Source organism: Hesperophylax consimilis, chromosome 13 (assembly GCF_061612785.1).
Source record: "Hesperophylax consimilis isolate HC1 chromosome 13, BYU_Hcon_1.0, whole genome shotgun sequence".
NCBI classification, from domain to species: Eukaryota; Metazoa; Arthropoda; class Insecta; order Trichoptera; family Limnephilidae; genus Hesperophylax; species Hesperophylax consimilis.
Window position 1 is genome coordinate 24939194 of NC_142848.1, and position 21348 is coordinate 24960541.

Consider the following 21348-nt stretch of genomic DNA (forward strand, 5'->3'; position numbering starts at 1 on the left):
GAAAGTAGCAGCGGATAGGCTTTTAGAATTTTTCGCGTTCAGTCCGGCCCCGGCCGCCGCACAGAACGGATGTGCCGGCGCGTGTGGCAGTGGCCTCGTACCGGCGAGGCCGAACACGCGTGCTCCGCACGATCCCGTACATGCGAATACATCGCAAAGGTTCATTTCTCCACGAGTTATAAATAATAGTGACTGTTCATCTTGCTGAAAGGTAAATAAAACCAAAATATATAACAATTAATTACATTCATAAAAGCATGCCGCGTTATTTCATTAAAAGCGAAATTTTAAAGATATTTTCATTGTTTTTCTTTTTGAATGTCACGCGCATGAGTATTTTGAAAATCTTAACAGATCTGACATAACAACGTAACAACATCGTAATCAAATTAGTTAATAAGTTGTAGGAATATTTTTAAACAATTTGATTTATTTATAAAAAAACATGTTATGATAAAATAATTAAGCGAGTGTGACACACGTTTATTAATAAAACTTGCGTTCATTATATTCATTTCATAACGTAATAATACTGAATAGATATTCATAATTAAATATTGCAATTTGTGAACCAAACATTTTGTTGCAGTAAAATATTTTTCACTTTTACGTAACATAATAATTAATTTAATTCTTCATAATAATAATTGACTAGGAAAAATAGTTTTTAAGCCTTGTAAGTATTTATTTTATTTCTGCATTTATTATTTAAATGGGTATATTTTTGAAACAGATATTACATTTAATAATATAATGTATAATAGGTAAAAGTTTACTTAATAGTTCAGTTATTTTGACAAACGAAGGGTGTTTAACCAAAATATACTTAATATACGATATATATACAGAAAAGTGGGACACGGTTGATAGGCACATTTTATTTTTAATAAACTTACGCAATATAACAATCGAGAAAGTACTATTTCAATAAACGAAAATGGAAAATAGTTCATTTAAGGGCTATTTCGTTTAAAAAACGGATAATTTGACTTATTTTCTTCACGTTGTGTTTTGCATAATAATATTAAAATAGTTTTGTAACGATAGTAATAATGTTATTTTATGGTTATTTTTTTTATTAAACCCAAACTAAGAACCAATTTTAGTTTCTTAGGTTCATATTTTGGGTTAAATAGGAGAATGAAAAAACTAATCTCAAAACTTTCACATCAATAACAATGGCAGCCAAGTGATCAGTCGATTCTAATGTTAACAAACTTAGAACCTATTTTAGGTTCTTAGGTTCATAGTTTGGGTTAAATAAGAGAATAAAAAACTTATCTTAAATCTTTCACATCAATAACAATGGCCGCCAAGTGATCAGTCGATTCTAATTTTAACAAACTTAGAACCTATTTTGGGTTCTTAGGTTCATAGTTTGGGTTAAATAAGAGAATAAAAAAACTAATCTTAAATCTTTTACATCGATAACAATGGCCGCCAAGTGATCAGTCAATTCTAATGTTAACAAACTTAGAACCTATTTTAGGTTCTTAGGTTGATATTTTGGGTTAAATAAGAGAATAAAAAAACTAATCTTAAAACTATCACATCAATAACAGTGGCCGCCAAGTGAACAATCGATTTCAATATTAACAAACTAAGAACCTATTTTAGGTTCTTAGATTCATGTTTTGAGTTAAATAAGAATATAAAAAACTATTCATAAAACGTTCACATCAATAGCAATGGTCGCCAAGTGAAGAATCGATTTAAATTTTAAAAAACTAAGAACCTATTTTAGGTTCTTAGATTGATATTTCATATCTGATTCACTATCGGATTTATTATCTGATTATTACTGATTCATTATCGGATTATTATCTGATTGTATTTGATTAGTATCTGATTCATTATAGGGATATTATCAGATTATATTTGATTAGGATCTGATTCATTATCTGATGTTATCAGATTATTATCTGATTATATTTGATTAGTATCTGATTCATTATCGGGATATTATCAGATTATATTTGATTAGGATCTGATTCATTATCTGATGTTATCTGATTATTATCTGATTCATTATCGGGATATTATCTGATTATATTTGATTAGGATCTGATTCATTATCTGATGTTATCTGATTATTATCTGATTATATTTGATTAGTATCTGATTCATTATCGGGATATTATCTGATTATATTTGATTAGTATCTGATTTATTATCGGGATATTATCTGATTATATTTGATTAGGATCTAATTCATTATCTGATGTTATCTGATTATTATCTGATTATATTTGATTAGTTTCTGATTCATTATCTGAATAACTATCGGGATAAGATCTGATTTTTATCTGATTATATTCTGATTATTATCTATATTATCAGACTATTATCGGATTTATCATGGGGTTATTATCAGATTCACTATCAGGTTGTTATCTGATTCGTTGTCTGGTAATTATCTGATTCATTACCTGATTATTATCTGATTCATTATCTGATAATTATCTGATAAGGGCATCATCATATTAACATTGATTATAAAATTATTTTTTTATATCCGTGACAGGGAGTTCTAACGAACTTCAGCCCCCCATGTGGTAACTTTTATACAGCTTTATCCAACACCTAAATAAATTGGTCTCAGAGAAACTATCACTCTTTGGAAACTGTTTATATTTAGATAAATAAGGACACATTTTCAGTCAAATCATTGTACGCGTGATATTTCCTCGAAACGTATGGGAAAAACAAAGAAAATATTATAACAAACCGTCCCAAGTTGTATCGAAACTGTTTACAAACCGAAAACGCCGATTTTGTTATAAAATCTAGTGAAATATACTATACATGTCGTTCGGAAACTCATAGTACAAACGGGAAACTGAAGAATCTTAATCTTAATCATATAGAGAACTGAAAAAGCACTTTTTGTTATCGGAGCACTTCGTTTTGTTTTATTACTTTTAATTTTTTTCGGCAACTAAAGGGTTAGAAAAACTCGATCCGGATCTACGCTACGATACATAAAAATATTAACCTATAAGTACTGATTCTTTTTTTTATCTGTCCTAAAAAATTCCATTTTCAGACTAGATTTACTCAAAAACGAAAGCTCATTTCAGAAAAAGTTTTACCTCAAAATCTACACCAAATGTGAATTAAAATGAAAAGTTTCCCGTTTGTACTAGGTACGACTTTCCGGACACCATGTATTTAAACGAAACACCCTGAGGCTTATAGCTTCAAAAAAAGGTCACTTCACCATACCTAACTTACTAACCATCACACTGATCACATGTGGCAGATATGATGAACCGCCACACGATGCTGATGATAGAATAGTCACGTATTTTATTCACTTACTCGATCAATGTCTCTCTCGGGCGCCCCCAACTTCTACCATTCACATTCTCCTTTTTCGCTACTTTCTTCGTTCATCCGCTCTACACGTCGAATCGTTCTGAACGCCCATTTGAACCCACACGAACGTGTCGGGAATCGGGAACCCATTACTGCTACGATAAATCACTTAAAGGGCCACTTCCCGACAAAAAAAAAGTGAGGTAAGAAAATTGCTTGCACCTACAATTTACTTGGAAAACACGGACAACATTATTACACGTTTTAGTTGTATTGAGCAATAAAACACAACATATTAATATTTATTGCAAATTTTTAACGTTGCCGATAAAACTTTTACGAGAACTTTTGCGCAGTCATAAAGATATGTCAAACAATTATTTACCGACTCATTGTATGTAATTATGTTGTTTTAGAGGATTATATAAAATATTCAGAAGTCAGAGCGCACCATGTCATATGGCAATCATGTTATTGATTTATATCTAAAGCAAAACAATACCGAAATCAATTTGTTTGCCTGTACAGTACTGTATACTAGTAACTGTACTGTATACCAGTACAGTTACCGTCTGTCAAGAAAGAAATTTAGTAAAATGGAATTAAATCTTTCTGATTTTTCATGTCTGCACACCTACAGCGTGTTGGGCCAGATCGGGAGAGGCCGATTGGGAAGAATGGACTCACACATTCATTACATCTGGACACACTGACCTCCAGATTCCTACCCACCCCTTATACATTTTTCCTTCCCAGAACTTCCTCACTTTTACCTCTACACATGTCACGAAAGATGATATAGGCGATGAGGGAAATTATTTTCCCAACGGCCTCTGTGTGGAGCTAATGTGAAAAACGCAACTACAGGGTTTTCCAATAAGAGGTGTTATTTTCATATTCAATCGTAAAAGATCAATGGTTTCGTTGCTTGTGTGGCACGTAGCGCCGTCTTGTTAATACCATCCAATTCCGGCCATAAAAAATCATTAATCATCTCTCGATTTTTTTTTTTTTTTATATTTACTCCACACAGGAGGCCCTGAAGAAAATAATTTCCCTCGGGGCCTATGTCATCTTTGGGGATGCTGTGTGGAAGGTCTTTTTTTGGAGAGGAAGGAGTGAACATGGGTCTTGAAGAGTCCCATGTTGTAGGAGGGAGGAAACACAGAGGCCGGCAGTTCGTTCCACAGCCGAGCTGTTGAACTTAAGAACGAATCGTAGAAGCGACCCGTTCTCATGTGACAAGTGTCAACTGTGTACAAATGTTGGGCGCGCGTTTGGCGTGTATCCCGACTACGCACCGGTGCCGAAGGGATCAATGACGCTAGTTCCTCAGAGCATCTTCCATTGTAATACCGATAGAACAAGGACAGCATACCTACTTGACGCCTGTGCTCTAAAGATTGCAGTCCGTTTGTTAAGATAGCGCAATTCATTCACCGTAACTGTTGCTCCTGCCTCATTTTCGAAAAAGTAAGGTCCAATGACTCGCCGGACCATAAACCGCACCAAACAGTCACACGTTGAGGATAGAGAGGCTTTTCAACAATAACTCTTGGGTTTTCCGAGCCCCAGATGCGACAATTTTGCTTGTTGACGAAGCCACCGAGGTGGAAATGGGCCTCATCGCTCAAGATGATTTGCATTTGATTCACTCAAGTGAATTTTAAAAATTTCAATGCGTTGTTGAAGCGTTTATCGTTCCATTTTTATTAATGGCGTAGTTTCTACTTGTCAAATGTCAAAAACTGACAGCTTCAAAAGTAACATCTACCGAAATAGCGGGCTATTCAAAATAACACCTCTTATTGGAAAACCCTGTGGTTATTGATAAGAGGTTATGCTCGATTCCCGAATAATTCACATTTACAGGAAAATGTTTTTATTTTTAATAAAAGTGTACATTTATTCGACATATACTTTAACCTCTAACAAACGGTAGCTTGGATATGAAAACGTAAAAAAAGTTTTTCCATGCAGTTATGATTTATGTTTTGAGATTTTCATGGCCAAAACTATTATCGTGATTTATTTTTTGGGTATTATGCCGTGTTGCGCTTATTCCTTCTATGGCCAATGTTTTGGACAGCGTTACAGTGCTCATGAGATAGTCACTGTAAAACTGTCCGAAGCGAGGAGGCCCAACACGGCATAACATCCCAAAACAGAATTTAAACAATTAATCAAAGTTAATAATCAAATTCTGTAAAAGTTCTGTTATAATTTGGGACCAGTTTTTTACATAACTTGAATATTAACTTTGAAATGTGATGAATTATTCAAATTCTCTGAAACACAAAAAGTTTAAAATTTTTATTTCAATCAAATAAAATTTACTTGCGCACGCCTGGAATTGGACCCGCGACCTCCGGATTGCTGGTCGAGGCCTCTACACATATTCTTAAATCTAATATCATCAAGAGGAACGGTTGCGCGGCATTTTTCATACAAAACTTAAAATTTGATTTCAGGCCGAAATAATAAACCAAAATGAATAATTACTTTTTTAATCAAAAGGTTAAGCAAGTATCTAGTAGATACGGATATGTATTACTTTTTTATTTGTGTTTTAAAAGATAAAATATTGGCCATTAAAAAATTCAATATTTCATGATTTAGAGTAAGCTTTGGCATTTTTTATGAGTTAACAACATTAATTAATTAAAAATAATCTTGACCAACTTACTATATTAATATAATGATAAATAAAATTAAAAAGTCGAACTTCGTGAAAAATGCTTTTTCGGGACAAAATTTTAAATTTACATTCGACAAATTTGTTTTCCTGCGTAAATTTAATCATTTTTAAGTTAAACTTAAGCGCATCAAAATGTTTTTTTTTATTTTATATTTCATTATGTTTACAAAGAAGGTAAAGTATAATATTTATTAAAAATATTTAAGGTTGTGTGAAAATGGCCGCACAATCGGTCCCCTTAGCCCGTCATCCCACGGGTCGGTAAGCAATCGACACAAGACGAAAGTTGCAAGACCCTGGCAGAAAATTGTGTTTGCTATCTGTGGAATTTTTCTGCGCAGAATCTTACATAATTTGGTTTGTGTCGATTGCTTACCGACCCATGTGACGACGGGCTTCATATGACTTCTCATTCTGTATTTTGTGTGATTTGTAATGAAGGTGAAATTTAAACAGAACTGTAAGCTTTAATTTCCTTATCCCGAAAGCGCATTGTGTTCCAGAGAATTGCAATCAAGATAAACGTGATGGTTAATTCCTTCTGACTTTTCACAGCCCATATTATACTAAACTTAGAGTAGTTTCATCTTAAAACTAAGCCTCCGATAAATACTTTAATGTTGAGAAGTAAGAGCTTCATAGATGCACGCACAGATGGCAGTGCATAGAGCTTGCGTGGAAATCCGCAAGATGGAGCCAGTGTCCAGTAGTCGCCAGGGCCAGTGGGAAGGCTCTAAAAGAAACTTACTGTTTCAGATTCCAATTAGCCAGCTACTAGTTAGGTCGACTACTGAGTCACCATTATAATACGCGGAGTATTAATTAAATTCCTGATTGATCTAAAAGAACTATTTATTATAAACTCCTTCCAAGACGAATTGGAGACCTGTTTGTACGAACACAACAAAATAAGATTACTAGGCTAATAGAAGCCAATGTTAAAAGAAGCCAACAGTTCCTAAATAATAAGACTTATGGATGTTTTCAATCACTTACGACACCTTGAACAAGGAAGGACTGACTTCCCTTAGTTTTTTGAGCCCAAGAAATTAATTTTCAAATTAGCGAAGAAAGCCCAAAAAAAAATTGAAGCATTCCTCTTTACCTTTATCAATCTAAAAAAATACCAACGATATAATCAGTTGTCAAACTACATTTTAAATAATATAGGTACCTATCATAGAATACCGATTTGCAAGAAAACTGATGTAGCCAATTTGCACAAAAACTTTCTACTCACAGGAAACCCTTCTACTCCGAGTAAACCCTTCTACTCCAAGGAGACCCCTTCAACTTATTATCCTTCTGTACCTAGGAGACCCTTTTACTCATATGAGAGCCTTCTACTCCTAGGATATCCGTCTAAATTTACTCATAGGAGACCCTTCTACTCTTAGGAGACCCTTCTACTCTTGCGACCCGTGAGTAAAACCCCCGACCTGTGGGCTAAAAGCTCAGTAGCTGAACACTGAGCCGTGGTCCTTAAAAAGCCAGTAAATTTTCTGAAATTACAAAGCGAAATAAGAATTCCGCGCATTTTTGGACGAGTCATGCATTCTTATTGGCAGGACTATTATATACGGTGTCCGGAAACTAGTGTGTTATAAGTGGGGAAGTGTTTAGCCTACATCACACTGGAGGCGATTTTGTGTTGTACAACTTTCGTTTTTATTTATTTTGAGCTTTCGTATTCGAATACTGGGAAACCCATCACTTCATAGGGCCACTTCCCGACAAAAAAGGGAGGTAAGAAAATTGCTTGCACCTAAAATTTACTTGGAAGATACGGACAACATTATTATACGTTTTGGTTGTATTCAAGCATAAAACACGACATATTAATATCTATTGTAAATTTTTACAGATGCTGATAAAACATTTACGAGATTTACGTGCAGTCATAACGATATGTCAAATAATTACCGACTTTTCATTGTATGTATTAATATGTTGTTTTAGAGGATTATATGAAATTTTCAGAATTATTTCAAATGGCAGTCACGCTATTAATTTACATTTAAAGCAAAACAATACGAAATCAATTTGTTTGCCTGTATGGGTATGATACCAGTACAGTTACCTACTGTCTGTCATGAAAGAAATTTAATAAAAAGGAATTAAATCTTACTGATTTTTATGGCCGGATCGGAAGAGGCCGATTGGGAAGAATGGACTCACACATCCGTTAGTCCTGGACACACTGACCTCCAGATTCCTACCTACCCCTCATACATTTTTCCTTCCCAGAACTGCCTCACTTTGAGACCCTCTACACAATGAGAAGAGACCCTCCACAGTGTGACGAAAGATGACATAGGCGATAAGAGAAATTATTTTCCCAAGGGCCTCTGTGTGGAGCAAATGTACAAAAAATCACTGATTTTTCATGTTTGAAAAAAATTATCGCTACAGTGTTACTAAAATGAGGTGAAGCGAAGACCCGGCTCCCGGTTTTTGAATCTTTAAGTTGCGAAAAAAATGAAAAGAAGAATTTGTTACATGCTTATGACATAGATTCACGAGTTTCGCTCTTGCACTTCTAGTATCCGGACACCTTGTTTTTGGGAATACCATCCCTGACACCGTTGTGCACTAAACACGTACCCTGACGATTACGTGTGATGTATTCAGATTATTTATAGCTTCGAGATGACGATTGCGTGATTCTGTGTGTGAGTTGCAATGATGATAATAGGATCGTCCCATTTGACATCATCCATGCACTTGAATGCAGATCTGCCGCGAGATGCAACCATTCTGCTGTAATCTCCGTTGTTAATTGTTACTTCTCCCTCTTTCTCGTCAACGACGCATGTAACTGAAAGAGAGACTGCTACGGGGTTCTTGGTGGCATGCCTCTATAGATAGTCCTTGTATGCAAGTACAGGATGCGGGAAAGAAACTCGCGCTCTGTATGCTAATTTCATGCAAATTGATCACGCGCGCACAATGCAGATAAAAATCTCGCTCTCAAGACCAAAATTCTGTAATTACCCCGGTGCAGTAGTTGTACTGTTGCAGTACATTTTAATCTAAGTAATATTATTCCACTGTGTAATACTAGAATCCGAGATTTATTTCAGTGCAGAAATTCTGGACGAACTACCATATGTATTCCCCATTGCTCCGAATACTAATGGGGGAAATAATTATACAAAGTCAGTAGACATCTTTAATTTCTCACAAAATACATTCAAAAGATTGTTACCGAGGCAGTTCAGTTATGTGTAATAAATACTAAATACATTTTACGTTTCAACGGCAAAAGCCCCTAAAAAGGACGTTATAAATAAATAAATAAGTTAGTTATTGAAGACAATATTAGCGATTTATAAACGAAAATCTGAAACAGAAAAATCAGAAAAAGGATACGGTCACATCTAGGACTCGAACCCAGGACCCTTGTCTTTCCGGGACACCGCTCTACCCATTAGCTCAGTTGGTAAGAAAGAACTAACGAACTAAAGTAACGATTAAAGACTTTTAGCTTCCTTAACATTTAAAGGGAGTTTATTGAACATTTGCAAACCTTTAATAATAATACTTTGAAAACTTCTACAGCGCCGTTTTTTGAGAAAAATAACCTCAAAGGCGCTGAACAATTTATTACGATTTTCTTGTCTCTATCTAATTTTATTATTTACAAACAAATTTAGAAAAAGATACTTATTATTTAAAACAGATAGAGAAAACATACTTATCTGGCTGGTCACTTCAAATAAACACACTTTTTGCACGCAGAGGACACTATAGTAAAAACGTTGGATATTGATTTTACATTTGCTATTTTACCCTTCATTACTATTAATTTTACATTTATTAGAAGATTAGTGGAGAAAGTTGATATTTCTTTTAAAAGACTGGAGAATTTAGGACTCTATAGGACTAGAGAATTTGAAACTCTTTGGACTGGAGAATTTAAGGCTCTTTAGGACTGGTTAAATTAAACTCTTTGGACTGGAAAATTTTTATGAAATAACCTTAAAAAGCTTATAAATTTTACAAAAAATGGTTACATTTTAACATAAGTTATTTACAATGTCGCGGACTGTTAAGGTGAAAAGTTTCTGACTTTTTATGACTGTTTAAAAATGTGAGTTTTATGTTTAGCTCTGAATACTGACAAGTCCGTAATCATTCTTGTAATAAATATTGTTTTGTGTTTCCGATAAATTTGTCTTAGGACGCCAAAAATCGTTGCAGCTTTTCGTAGGATAGCCGTGGACTGAACCTACTAGTAAAGGTAACACGGAATCTGGTAACATTTTATTTTTTAACATATATATATACAGGGTGTATCGGCACGTACCCGACAAACTTTAACCAGCTATTCCTTAGCACATTTGGAGTAAAAAATGTTATGGGCACTTTGCTGTCCGGTAACATTTTTTTTTAATAAAAAATGTACTATTCATATTTTCACCACATGTCACCAATGTTTTATCCTTTGTCAAAGTTTGAAAACCCGTCTGGCAATATTTTGTTCGAGTTTCGTTGAATAATGTACGTACGTACCTACGTTGGCGCGCTTTTACAATCACTACGAAATGGCACGGCACCATTCGTCTCATTTTTAACTATTATTATTTAGTGTGTACGAAAGAGCGAGGACACTTTTTGACACACTTGCTAATAACAGCTGTTGAACACGAGAAACAATGCAAATGACAGTGACGGAGTGTGGATTTATTTATTTTTTGTTTTTAATGGAAAAAAAAATGTTACCGGACAGCAAAGCGCCCATAACATTTTTTACTCCAAATGTGCTGAGGAATAGCTGGTTAAAGTTTGTCGGGTACTTGCCGATACACTCTGTATACATAATACAATATTATAGACTAAACGTTGCCACACACTTTTTGAGTTTGAGTATTGAGTTGGCGATACATTTGTTATCCTAGTATATAGCAAAATATAAACCTCTTGCCTGTGTTCTGAATTATTTCTACACTTTTAACTTACGTTATATTACTCATAAAAATTACATTTGTGCAGTAATTCTGGTGGGATGCTGCGGTGGTGTTGTAGACCAATTTCTATATTGTAAAGTCTAATTTTCCCTTTATCTTATCACTAATTTCTATATTTCAAGGTATAATTTTCCCTTTATCTTATCACTAATTTCTACATTTCGAAGTATAATTTTCCCTTTATCTTATCACTAATTTCTACATTTCGAAGTATAATTTTCCCTTTATCTTATCACTAATTTCTACATTTCGAAGTATAATTTTCCCTTTATGTTATCACTAATTTCTATATTTCAAGGTATAATTTTCCATTTATCTTATCACTAATTTCTACATTTCGAAGTATAATTTTCCCTTTATCTTATCACTAATTTCTACATTTCGAAGTATAATTTTCCCTTTATCTTATCACTAATTTCTATATTTCAAGGTATAATTTTCCCTTTATCTTATCACTAATTTCTACATTTCGAAGTATAATTTTCCCTTTATCTTATCACTAATTTCTACATTTCGAAGTATAATTTTCCCTTTATCTTATCACTAATTTCTATATTTCAAGGTATAATTTTCCCTTTATCTTATCACTAATTTCTACATTTCGAAGTATAATTTTCCCTTTATCTTATCACTAATTTCTACATTTCGAAGTATAATTTTCCCTTTATCTTATCACTAATTTCTATATTTCAAGGTATAATTTTCCCTTTATCTTATCACTAATTTCTACATTTCGAAGTATAATTTTCCCTTTATCTTATCACTAATTTCTATATTTCAAAGTATAATTTTCCCTTTATCCTACTTAAGAAGTTAACTTTTTTCTGGCCGGTCGTGTCTGTAAAAATATTATTTTTTCGTATGTATTAATTATCAATAAAACAATTAAACCATTTACTTTCAGTTTTGAGGTTATATTCCACATTCGAAATTTATAGTTTACTGGTAAACAGACAAAAATGTACAACGGAAAAAAAACTATTATTTTTTTAATTTACTAAACAAATAAAACACGGCTATTTCGACAGATAAATTTCAGAAATACCTAAATAATTGCTTTACCTTTTAATTATCTTCCTTACAAAGATTTAAATAATGATAATAAAAAGTTTGCATAAAATTGTCTATGCTGTAGAATTAATCTACTTTTGAAAAGTATCACTAATTTCTGAACGCTGCCGTTCGGTTAAAATTATGCGTTTAAAGAGAACGATTGCGCTTTCGCAATCTTATTTTCATCTCCCTTATAGCCATTTTGGTGTTGCAATCTAAAACCTTTTAAACTTTTAAACGATCGCAGCGCCATCATTTTTGTCTACTACTGTAACTTGTTTTTTGTGTTGAAATGTCAATTGAAGTTTTTCCCGCTTAGTCATTAATTTGTTCGAAGCATTCGTATTTTGTTTCTAAGTACCTACCAAGGTATTTAGTATATATGTACAATTATATATTATACCGTCTTGATAGTTAGATTCTTACACGTCCATTCAACGTGTGTGTGGTAAAGCCGGCCTTGAGCATGGTTAAGACAGTTAAATCAAACAAACGCCATGGTAATAAGTCAAGTTTTTCGCTGTTCTGACCCTATTCCTCACTAAATATTTACACCACGTTTTTCAGTAAGACTGTTAGACTCTAAATTATAAAAGAAATCAATTCATTGACTTGTTTTTAAAAACAAATCATAATAAAACCAATTATAATTCAACACGAGGGAAAAATTATCAATTCAGAAAAACACTTACTTCAATTGTTTTAACGATTTCAACAATTTTCACAAAAATAAAATTCTGCACAAGATTAATTAAAGTCTACAAACAGTGTTGAATTTGCGTTCTGAACGATTAGCAACAATTACCATACTACTTTATATACTATACGTGGTGTCCGGTAACTAATGCTAAAAGACAAACTGGTGAATCTGCATCATATTTGCAGTTGATTCTGTAGCATGACTTTTTGATTTTAGTTTTCGTTTTCGAGTAAGTGGAGTCTGAATTTGGAATTGTTTGTGTCAATTTTTAACAAAATCGGTTTCTACTAAGTTGTCACTTTCATATGTTGGCTTTCAAAATGCGTTGAAGCGTACGCACGGCTCCAATAGTCTTTTTAATCTAGCACTCTCTGTGTGAATATGTAAATACACCATGTTATCGCTTTTACCACTTGTTTCCGGACACCGTGTATAAACATTTATTATGTAATATAAAATGCACGGGAGTCCATGGCACAGTGATAAGAACCTTGACTACGAGCACAGAAGTCAATGGTTCAAAATTCAACATGGTGTAAATAAAAATGAGGCTAGGTAAATACGAAAATATATGGAACAACTTTTTTGAAAATAATAAATGACTTTCTTTTCCTGAAAAAGAGTATCACAACAGGAATTTTGCTTTAACTATATCATTTAATTATTATATCTCATTAGTTAGGTATTTACCAACATTCCTCTTGCTCACATACAATTTTTCACTGTGATATATTCAGAGATGTGCAAAATGGGTATCCAAAACCATTGGAAATGCAAAATGGAAATGGGTCAAAATTTTTCCATTTGAAAATGCAAAATGCAAAATGGTTTTTAGAAAAGCATTTCAAATGCAAAATGCAAAATACCTATTTTCAAAATGCATTGAAAATGCAAAATGGTTTCTCAAGTCAAACAATAAAATAATTATAGAATTTTTAAACATTTTTGTCATTTAATAATGGATATCAATGTAGAGCAAACATATTACATGATGGTAAATAGAAAAACACCACGACTACAGATTATGAAACCACAAAAAATTTGCGAGGGACTAATGTTGCCAACGTAAAAACATAGAAACTGCTATCCAACATTTAATATTACAGCGTCATGGCCCCATGTTCAGTATTTTTTGAAATGGTATCACTCAATTGCCAGGGCTCCTACCAGGGAGCAACTTGACAAATGTAAATTATCTCTCATAGCGAGGTTGAGGACCGACTGATATTTGGGGCTTATAAAAAAAGATGAGTGGAGATAGTAGGAAGAATGTTGCAAAAAAGCAATTAAAATGGAAAATGCATTGAGAAAAGCATTTAAAATGCAAAATGCAAAATGGTTTTTAGAAAAGCATTTAAAATGCAAAATGGAAAATACCCATTTTGCATTTTGCATTTCCATTTGAAATGGATTTATTTGAAATAAAGCACATCTCTGGATCGTGATATCTGTGATACAAATACATATATTTTGTTATATCTGTTCAGGAAAGAATTTTAAAGAATGAAAATTTTTGATTAATTTCACACGAAATGAGGCAAATTTACTGCCAAAAACACACTTCGTTAGGTTTTTTAATTTATTTCAAATGAATATCGCACAATAGTCAATCTGGATACAGTGGCTGAGACACATGTTCATGCTCCTCCATTTGGCTTAATAATATACAATGACGAAATGCGGAAATATTCGGAATTTTATTTCAATTTTAACACGTGCTCCTACATCGTGATTGTACATTCTTATCCTACTAAAAGTTTTATAATCCTATCAATTCATTCGCTAAGGGCCTGCAGTCCCGTTTTTTTCTGTAGAGATTCTATATAAATTAGCAATATGTTATATCAGTAAGTTTTTCCGTGTAAACCACGGAGGCCGTCAAATGAACACTAGGTAAAAGTATATTTTCCAGTGTGTGTAATATTTACAGCAAAACAAATAGAATCTTATAAATATGTATCTTAATTGCAGACACACAGATCGATTATTGCAACAGGAAATTGCAAATGCAGGTAGACATTCAGCTGTGCCTCTTTTACCGTTATTACCTTGTAGAATGCTTCCGGGAATACCCCTCGGTCATTTTACCGCCATTAGCGTCAAACTAGTGTAAACTGTTGTCATTCCTTTATCGCCTCTGCGCAATGATACGGAATACGTGAGAAGGACCCTACACTTCACCACAACGATCGAAAATAATTGGGCTCACTTATATACCAACATTAGAATCCAAACAACAGCGCCCTTGGGGCTTTTTTTTACGAAAACGGCGGTATACAATTTTTTTTAAATATTTTATATTAAATGTACATTTGAAGTAATTATTATAGCCAAAAAATAAACAATATCATACCTTGTTAAATAATAATACGATTTTTAAATTTTTCAATGTTCAATAGGGTATTTTCGCGGTTTTTTTTTCTTTTTTATTCACGAAAAAAATCAATGAAGGAATTTTTTAAAACGATATTGTAGGTATTTTTATGTTAACGAATACATTTTTAATAGCAGTCGTCTTACCAGACATTGGCGGTTTCTATGTCATAATGACAATTGCCAATTGGAACCGTTTCAGAATGTGCGGTTATTCAAATCAATAATTATGAATGTAAATATTAAAACTATACATGTTATTACAATGGTAAGAATCAGAAAAATAAACTTTAAATCTTCTACACATTTTTAACGGTATTCATATTAAGTGAAAAATCCCATTGAAAAATATCAGGTTTATTTAACAGTGTGTCTGATTAATTAAAATACTTTTAAAAACGTGATTACAATCCATTTCCTAATAAAATATGAGCCCATTCAGAATATATCGGAACACGTGTTTACGCAGCTGTGCTTTTCCTGATAAATATAATGAGAAAAAAATTATGTACCCGTGTTCCGACATCCTAATAAAATATCCGTGTTTTACCTACAGTTTGTTAGGAATCCTGTCAATTCATTCGTTAAAAGCCTGCAGCCCCGTTTTTAACAGGAATACAAATAATTTTACATAATTTTTAATAAATTAGCAATATTTTATATCAGTAAGTTTTCTTCGTGCATTAATAATGGTAGGTTAGTTCTGCAGCTATAAAATATTTGTGTTTTACCGACAGTTTGTTAGGAATCCTGTCAATTCATTTGTTAAAAGCCTGCAGCCCCGTTTTTAACAGGAATACAAATAATTTGACATAATTTTTAATAAATTAGCAATATTTTATATCAGTAAGTCTTCTTCGTGCGCCCTTGAGGTGTTTTTGCACAAAAACGGCGCTATAAAAGTCATCCAAGTATTATTATTATTATTAATGGTAGGTTAGTTGTGCAGCTCGGAACAATAAAAGAACACTTTTGTAAAATCGTGGGGAACATAGAATAATTATTTTTTGTATTGTATCAGGAATATAGATATGGCCGTTCGGAAGGTTTTGTGATGCTATCAGCAGAGCAGTTTTCCATCTATCTGTGAAGTTATTAATGTGCTGGGACACCAGACAGAAAATCCGAGGGATATAACCACGGATAATACCCGAAATCTATATAAATAACGCAAAAACAATTTTTTTAACTTTATCTACCATTAGAAAGTAAGTAAAATTCATTGGTTCGCATATTCTTGAGCCGCTTTCCAAAATGATATGTACTTAGTGTAAATGAATCGCGGCCGAACTGCAAAGTTGGAGTTGTTTAGCCCAAAAACCAGCACTCAAAGCACTTATGAGGACATGAAATGTTGGGTGATTCCCAAATCTTTTGAAAGAACAATTTAAATGAGACATGTTGTAGTTTTATAGTAAATTGATTTGATGGCACATATAATGGAGCATTTCTTAAAATGAAATCTTAATTTAATAGCGTGACTGTATTTGACGATAGAATTTATGTCGCTTTGTACTGTAAGTAATTTTCTAAGCTTTATATTACAAGAAATAGTTTTTATAATAATCGAGAATAGTGAAGGACCAAGGTTCGACTCCTGTGGAACACCAGTGCTTTTGATAAAGTTAGTCGAGTTGATAATACCATACGTTACGTATTGATGTCTATTTGAGAAATAACTTAGAAAGAAGTTTAAAAGTTTCAATGAAAATTCAAATCCAAAATCCAAAGATTTATTCAGGAGAGTAAGCGAATTTACGAGTCATAAGCTTTTGCGACGTCGTTGTCTTAATACGTCTATTTGATTGTTACTATCAAGAGCTTGAGATACATTCTCTGTAAAACAGTAAATTTGCCAGACCTAAAACCGTGCTGCTGGTCAAAGGGTTCAACTTATTTGGGCATAAATATATTTATGAATAATTATTCTAAGTTCAAACAATTTGGCCGGAGAGAAACACTGGTCAGTAATTAGAGACCGGAGTTTTATCACCAGTTTTATGTAGTGGTGTAACTTTGGAGATCCTCCACACAGCTGGAAATATTCCGGAGACGAGTGAAAGGTTATAAATATATGCAAGAGGTTTTTATAAGGCCCCTAAACAGCCTTTTTGAAACGAATGACGGAATAAGATCCGGTCCAAAATAAGTTTTGGATTTTAGTTGTTTAGCATCATTATTTAATTAGAATCTAAATGTTGATTGAAATATTTCTCCCAACCTTCTAACTCCCCATCTTTTATCCCCTTTCAGCTTTCGTATGCCTACAAATATTCAAAATTTGGGAGTTTCATAATCCGGGAGTCTCTTGTAACGAATTGTGGTTTTTTTAAAATAACCACACTTGCTTATAAGAATTCCTTTTTGTTACCACGAGGTGCAGTCTTTGATATTATTATCATATATTGATTTTTATTTTTAATGTGAGCAGTCGGCGGGACTGTGGTATCCACAATCAGGGTATGTTATGTGCTGTGAGGCTGAAGGTAGTGGAAAGGGGCAGAAAATGGAAAAGAGGAAGGTGGGGAGGTACCCGATGTAGTCTATTTTTCGAAATAACCAAACTTGTCTTTTTTCTTACCGCATGGCTCATTCTGTTGAAACATTTATCGATGTCTCTATCGTTGTATGGGGGACCGCGGTGCAGTGGGAAACTGTAGCTAGTGGTTTATGCATAGCGCAAGCCGCATTATCTCCACAGTATACGGGATATTCATTATATTTGATTACAAGCTTATTGATATATGCGGAGCAAGGTAGATGAATACTCTCAAAGGCAGGTGATTTGTATACCTATGTAACTAGTAGTTCTGTGCGCAGTAGACCACGCGTCCAAAAAGGACGTTTCTAATAAGGAACTCTAGTCCCTTTTATTTTAAATCAATTAATATTAATTAGTTTTAATATTTTAAATATTATTCAAAGTTTTAATTTGGGGTCTCCCAAAATCACACCAAATCTATGGACGTGACGTGTGGCGTCACCGTCACCAATCTAGTTAGCGTGTGGCGTCACCGTCACCAATCTGGTTAAGCCTACTTAAGTGAAAAAAATACAAAAATACCCGACAAACAATTTACCGATGTTTGAAAACCTGCACTACTACGAAAGAAATGCTGTGACGCAATCAAACTAACCATTAAAAAAATGCTTCTATATTTATTTATTCATTTTCAGGAAATCGACAGTTATATATATTTTATTATTTTGTGTATGTGTGTTCAAGTCAAAACAATACCATGGATAGTATACAATATACATATACTAAATACAAAGCTAAAATAAAACCATTTAAAAATTTCCTCATAGTGACTGTAATGCTCTAATAAGAATAAAAGATATTAGAAATTTATAAAAATATTGTAATAAAACAAAATATTGTTCGTGAAAAGTGAGAAAACCATTTATTTTACGGAGTTTATTCTAGTGTAATGAAGGTGTAATATTAAGCCAAGATATCTTGACAAGATAATAAATATAAGACAGGATGTAACATTAATTAAGTTCAATATGGTATTAAAAAAACTACCTTGACTATAGATGTTCATAAAACAAATTCAATTCATAACAGAATTTATCACTTACGTCAACATTTTCATGGTAAAAATGATAATTGAATAACTTGTATAGCGCAAGTATATGGAAGTATAATAATTTAATTTAGGCGATCTGATAAATTTTCGCTACAAATTAAACGTATATTGTTTAAACTTTTCGTTTTTAGATTTTTTCCTATGGTACCATTGGTGAATGTATCTCAATATGGGGCGCCCATTAATATGTTATAATTATCATAATCAACAATTATAATATTATCTAAGCAGATGGCCATATAAATATTATTGTATTTTGATACTAACCTAAAAATATCTTTTATAAATAATACACCTATCACCATCGATCAATTCTATATCAATGCCTACCAATATCATTAATTTTATAAAATATAAATTATTATAGGTGCCTAAATAATGTTTCAATCCATCAACACTGAAACAACAACGAAAAAAAAAACAATTTTTTATCGCTTTAAATGTGGGCATTGTAGACCATAGATATATTACACACGTAGACTGGTTGTGATGTCAGAATCAGCAGATTCAGTCGTACCAACCAAACGGTGTGTTTTAATGTGATGGTGTTTTATTCGTTTTTAAATATATAACAATATATAATAAAACTTTTATATATTCATAATTGCGTTTATTGATCTATCTGAATGTGATTTTTTTGAGCCATAATAATTCACTAGAGTTTCTTTTTATCTTATTTAATATCCTCTGAAATCAAAAGATTTGTAGATAGGTATTTAAATACCTACCTACTTAATTAAAACCATGTGTGTTTTGCAACATTTATTTCAAATAAGGAATTGTACAATTTGTCCAAAGTGTATTATTTCAAAAGTGACGTTTATAAATTTGACTTGAATTTTCTTTGCTAAAGTCTGATAAAAATGGGAAACAATGCATCGAATGCAATCGAATGCATCTATGTGCAAAGGAACATCAACTCTCGCTGCAATTCCAAGTTACCATTCAAAATTGAAGTCCGTTACCTCGGGAAAAATCATAAATAGTATGTATTACCGTGATAAACGGGCCGATGTTTCACGCACTCAAATGACATTTAATATTATTATTTTTGACAGTTGTCCCATTTGCTAACCTGAGGTTGATTACAGTTATCTTAGATATTGATGGACATTATTAGGTTAGCTATTTCCAAGGCTCCGTTATAGTCATTCAAAAAATAAAAAGGTTACTGAAGATGGTTTTAAAAGAAGAGCGCTAATATAAATATTAAAAAAAACTATTACAATATAATAAGCATAAGCGAATGATATGAAATTTTTTTATAAATCACGACTAATTTATTTATTTGAATCATTAACGCCTTTAATCTTTTACGTGATATAACTTTAAGCTTAAAACAAAAATATTGCACTCTTAAAAATGGTATATTTATTTTTCTCTTTTCTTATATTATGTACATTTAATGCATATTATGTAATTTAATGTATATTATGTAATTTAATGCATATTATGTAATTTAATGTACATTATGTTCATTTAATTTATATTATGTACATTTAATGTATATTATGTACATTGAACGTATATTATGTACATTTAATGTAAATAATATAGTATGTACATTTTAAAGTAAATTATGTACATTTAATGTATATTGTGTACATTTTAAGTATATTATGTACATTTCATGTATATTATGTACATTTAATACATATTGTGTATTATCTGCATATTATACATTTAATGTATAATATGCAGATTTAATGTATATTATGTACATTTAATGTATAATATGTACATTTAATATATATTGTGTACATTTAATGTAAAATTATATGCAGTATGAATTATTTAAATTTTATATGATTTATTTTTTGTTGTTTTAAAAATAAATATAAAAAACCTCCTGTTGTCATGTATTATGCAGTAAATCTTGTAAAATATGTATTATTATTGGGCTTTTGCCCATCAGGTCTTTTAAATTAATAGAGTAAATGAATACATAAATTTGAATTACTTACATAATAAAGAGCCCTTTACAGAGTAAATGATAATAAATGGAACTTAAGCCAACATACATTGTATGTTGCAAAATAGCAAAGCAAAATGAGATCTTGTTTTAAGTAACTTTTAAATATCGATGGCTTGAAGCCAAGTCGTTGTATGATCCACCAAGGAGAACCCAAATTTGTATGTGTAAAAATCGACCCGTAAAAACAATAATTTTTTTACTATAATACATCTGTTTTTATTACAATTTTTTTTAAATTTTTTTTTTTAATTGGTTTGACTGAGGATTCGACCTTCCTCCTCAGGGACTGGCTCTTAACTGTTGTGAACTTTTAAAATGTATTGAAAAACTTAAAAATTAAAAATCCCTTAAGGTTTTGTCTGAGGATTGAACCTTCCTCCCCACGGTCTGGAGTCAACAAGGCCAGCACCTAATCCAAATTCTAATTGGGTAGTACCGACATTTATTTCGTATATTAAATGATGTAAATTTGTATTCATTATATAATATAATGTCATTCAATTTTAGAAAAATGCGTGAAAAATGTATTATAAAAGTTAAAAAAGAAATAAATCCCTTTTGGTTTGATTGAGGATTGAACCTTCATCCCCGGGGACTGTAGTCAACAACGCCAGCACAAAGCCAAACTCTAATTGGATAGTATCGACATTTATTTCGTGTATTAACTG

At 32.3% G+C, this 21348-nt stretch overlaps 2 protein-coding genes across 3 annotated transcripts in view; one reads left to right on the top strand and one right to left on the bottom strand.

Annotated features, from left to right (window-relative positions):
- LOC149418660 (uncharacterized) overlaps window positions 1-21348 on the bottom strand; it is a 241522-nt gene that overhangs the window by 24916 nt on the left and 195258 nt on the right. The gene's annotated exons all lie outside the window — the stretch shown is intronic.
- Window positions 66-21348, top strand: part of LOC149418662 (carbohydrate sulfotransferase 11-like) — a 190196-nt gene continuing 168913 nt past the window's right edge. For both annotated transcript variants that reach the window (XM_089638905.1, XM_089638906.1), the window contains exon 1: window positions 66-211. The gene's annotated coding sequence lies outside the window, so the exon portion shown is untranslated. The remainder of the gene's footprint in view (window positions 212-21348) is intronic.